Genomic DNA, 4,819 nt, shown 5'->3' on the forward strand with positions numbered 1-4,819 from the left:
CTTCCAGAAATTTCAAGAACGTATCAGTGAAAGTAAAGTATAAGGTGTAATGATATGTGAAACGCATTTTATTTATTATATCAATTGTAGATATCAATTTCACTTAATAACACGATTCATCAACGATTTGGATAAAAAGGTATGAAACGAAAGTATTTATACCATCTGTTTACATAAACAACTCAAATTTTTATCAAAATCTTTTGATAAGGTGCTACTTAAGATACTTCTTAAACAGATTCTATCTGTTAGGGCAGAAGAATAAGCTAGTTAAATAGAATGAGGATTAACTGAAAGGTAGAAGACATGAATTTGTTATAAGTGAAGTAACATGAATATGAATTCATGTTATAAATGATTTACTTTGGTATTCTGTGATAGGCCTACTTATGTGATATTTTCATTAATGACCTAAATAACTAGTAAATTCATATAATTTGTAGATAGTATTAACTTGCTGGACTTTCAAATCGTGCTAAAGTTGCTGTAAGTATACAGATATATTTCAACCATTCGGTGAGCTGAGCTAAAACTTGGCAGACACCTTTAACTTTAATAAAGTTGGGTTTTGCATATTGGTATCACAAAACAAATTACTTTTATTTATTTCCGAAGAAAATCTAGGAGAGGGAGTTAATGAAGAAGCACATCTGGATACAGCCACTATGGAGATTTCAAATCCTTCTAAACAATACAGATTGGAGAGTAATGAGAAAAATATTTCAGATTGCATATATTGAAGTACATTTGATTCACTTCAAAAGTTATTAGTTAAACGTTGTTTCCAGCTTATATTTAGTTTTAGTCAACTTATTTAAGAAAGATGCTGATTTGCTGTGTAACATTCAGAAAAGACTAAAAGAGGTTGTTGTATGAGGACAGGCTGAAATTTCTTGACAAGTCTTCACTGGATTGAGTAAGATTTAAAGCTCATTAAGACTTTTAGAATTCATTATTCTTTATAATGTTTTCTAAGCAGTAGAACTACAGAGTACAAATTTAAGTTAGGGAAAATTCACTCATGGTCCCAGCTAAGACATTGTTACTTTTCTAATAAGATCAGCCTATGAAATTGAGAAGATTGGATGAATACTTTGAGATCATAATTGGATATGAAAAAATATATATATTAACGAAAATTGTATTATAAAATGGGGTAGTCTTAACATATAACTTGTTTTTTCGCTAATTAGATTAGGAATGAGGTTTTTAAAGAACTACTTATAAGCCTAGTTATCTTTCCAGTGGCTCATCGATGAGTCTGCAGATTCATGATGGTAAAAACTAGGTTTCGATACACGAGGTTGGCACAGCACAAATAGATAGTTTTGTAGTTTTGTACTTAATAGCAAAGAAGCAATAATAACTTTAACTGAATAACAGATATTCAGAACCTTCTCTCAATGACAAAAATAAATATAGGAAAGCAGGTAATTCAACTGTTCTAAACCAACCATATAAAGTAAAGTCACAAAGGTGTATCATCATACCTAAGAACTACAGGGATCTAACTGGAGTAATTTTGAAAATTAATAGTGTCTTTGCAATTATTATTTCCCAGATAAATTTCTCGAGCCGAATTTTTCCGACCAAAAACAGTGTTTCTAAGATTGACCTTGAATATTATTCACAACCCCTGCCGATGTTTTTACAGGTAAAAATGACCGTCGAGAACAAAAAGCATCTTTTATGGATCCAGTTAATCAAACCAAGGAATTACTATTTCAACATTTATAGAGAAAGTTTAAAAGCTTGTTGTTCATTTTATTTTTCGAATTACTTTTTGACCATAATAAAGCTGTTATTATTTTAGTATAGCACAGTCACACGATCCTGCAAACTGAGACACATGAATTTTATTTATGTAATCAATCTTATGTTTTTCAAAGAGAGACAAATAAGATAAATAAAACCAGTACCAGTAGAATATGGGTTTCAAATATCTTGTACCATTTTCACGTTTTACTAGATAAAATTAACGATTCTCAACATAAAGGTACCGATTGTGTTCACTTAGGAAAAGTTGTTTTATAAAGACATGGTCATCTTAAATCTGGGTTCTACTCAAAACACTTTACATTTGATGTACATTGAGGAATACTTAACAGAATGTTACACACAATTCTTGAAATTTCAAAACACCTTTTATTTTTTGGTGCAAGATTAACATTAAAACAATATGTTCATTTATGTCAAACAGTGGTAGATCAGGTTGTGGAAAATTTCTCCCAGATGTTCATTGTTGCAATGGTTGTAATTTTTTAATGGTCTTTCTTAATATAAAAACATGCTCATTTTAGAAAGTATGACTTGCAATTATATTTTCACTTTATCTTTCCACGTTTCAGCTAAGAGTTCAAACGGACACATTTTTAGTTCCAATTAATTCCAATTTAACAATCTTAAAAATAAGTTAATAATATTTTAATAGAATGAAATAGTTTAATAATAATTTAATAAAATAAATTAATATTATTAAAATAATTTGATAGTAATTTAACAAAATTTCATTTCTTCTCTGCTCTTATTTCTTAAGTGTGAAAATATTATTGTTTAAGCTCACGAGTGTTTCAGAAATAAAAATATTATTGTTTAAGCTCACGAGTGTTTCAGGAATGAAAATATTATTGTTTGAGCTCACGAGTGTTTCAGAAATGAAAATATTATTGTTTATGCTCACGAGTGTTTCAGGAATGAAAATATTATTTTTTTGCGCTTACGAGTGTTTTTTATTTCACGAACATGATATAATCACATTTGATTTTCTTGATTAAACTATTAATTGCATATTACCATTATAACTCAAAGGTCATGTATGAATGGTATTTTTTTATGCGTAACTCATCAGGTACCATCACTCAGTACATGTTCTAACCGAGGTCGATTGATTGACATGAGATTAAATAAGTTATTCTGCTCAGAACTTAAAGTCCGCCCATGTATTTAGAAAATCCAAACAATATTGTCAAGAGTAATTTTACTTGAACTACGGTGGTATAGTTCTAAATATTTAAAAAACAAACAAACTTGTAACTGATTAGTTTAGATAAACGAAAGCTTACATACTGATATAATGGAAACATAATTCCTATAAAAAATTTGTTTTTTACGAGATGACTTTAGGTATATGAAAAACAACTGACTTCTGTGGTATAATATATATATATATATATACTGGCTTGTTGATTAACGTCTAAGGGCTCTAGAGATACAGAACTAAGGATCCAGGGTTTGAGACGTAATGCCGTGAGAAAGGCTCTGTGTTTTCACCTCTAGTAACGCTATAAAAGTGTTGGTAAGTTTCTTTATTCAAATTAAAGAACCGGATAAGCCCTGGTGGCGGCATATTTTACTGAATTGTTGACTCGCCCCACTCTGATCAGTAGTTCAAAATTAGGGATGGTAATTATTGAGCCATAGAAGTATTATATCATATAAATTCCGTGTGTTAAAACAACATAACGTGATAAACCTACTGTGAAACATTAGGACTAGATACTGTAGGTGTCACTGATATGTCTGTGCATCAGTACTTGCGTCTGCAAAAGTATCAGCTCTTAAGACTAAATTTTACACAATATCCAAAGCGATATGGAAATCACAATCTAATTGCCAAGATTCATCAGTGTAAAATAAATAATGGGTAGAATTTTCAAAAGAGCTGAAAGTATTAAGTAAAATATAATGTATAAAAATAAATGTTCTTTTATAGATCCTGTTCTAAGACTTAATTACTATAAAATAATTATTTACAAATGTTACGTATTTTTCTCATCTTAAAAAGGAAAATACATCCAGATATCTTGGTAAATTTCCATAGAAATTTTATAAATTGTGTATGGAATTGAGTGATTAAAACTGATGTAATGTAATGTTTAATTGCTAGTGTTTTCTTATTTCATAAAAGTGTGCACATTGTAAGTAACCCATTATGTTAAGAATGAAAGATATCCTATTCGTTAATTTAGCCTGATATATCCAAGACAAGAATCCGCTAATCCTTGAATTATGCGTTACTGAAATACTATATAATAAAATCACGTAGCTAATAATTAATTTAAACTTAGAGTTTCCATTAAAATGATCCACATAATCTGTGATACGAGTGTATATTCTGCTTTTTGTAGATACTGTCTAGTGATGCTTATATTTTGATGTAAGTTATCTACATTTATAAACATTTATGAGGCTTTCTTACCTCCTCTACATCCCAATGTGCATTTATAAATGTATGTGACAATTAATAACTTTAATTAATATTACGAAAAAATGTCACAGGTCAGATGAAACTGTGTGTTTGGAAATATTATTTGATCACTAGACCTTGTGTAATTTTAAATATATTAGGAAGAATAAATATCTTAAATTATTTCACATTTAAATATTAACATGATGTGTGTGTTTGTTTTCGAATTTTGCACAAAGCTACTCGAGGGGCATCTGTGCTAGCCGTCCCTAAGGGAAGGCAGCTAGTCATCACTACCCATCGCCAACTCTTAGGCTACTATTTTACCAACGAATAGTGGAATTGACCGTCACATTATAATGCCACCACGGCTGAAAGGGCGAACATGTTTGGTGTAACCGGCTTTCGAACCCGCGACCCTCAGATTACGAGTCGAACACCTTAACCCGCCTGGCCATACCGGGCCATTTTTCCAAACGCTTTGTTTTTAGTCTGTATATTGATGAATAATTTCACCTTATGAATATTTTTATACAAAAATAAACAGTAATATTTGCCCCTTTATCCATAAATTACTTTAGCACCGTCGTACTGTCGACTGCTTGGGAATTTACTATGAATAAAATGTGTAGC

This window comes from Tachypleus tridentatus, chromosome 12 (assembly GCF_004210375.1).
Source record: "Tachypleus tridentatus isolate NWPU-2018 chromosome 12, ASM421037v1, whole genome shotgun sequence".
NCBI classification, from domain to species: Eukaryota; Metazoa; Arthropoda; class Merostomata; order Xiphosura; family Limulidae; genus Tachypleus; species Tachypleus tridentatus.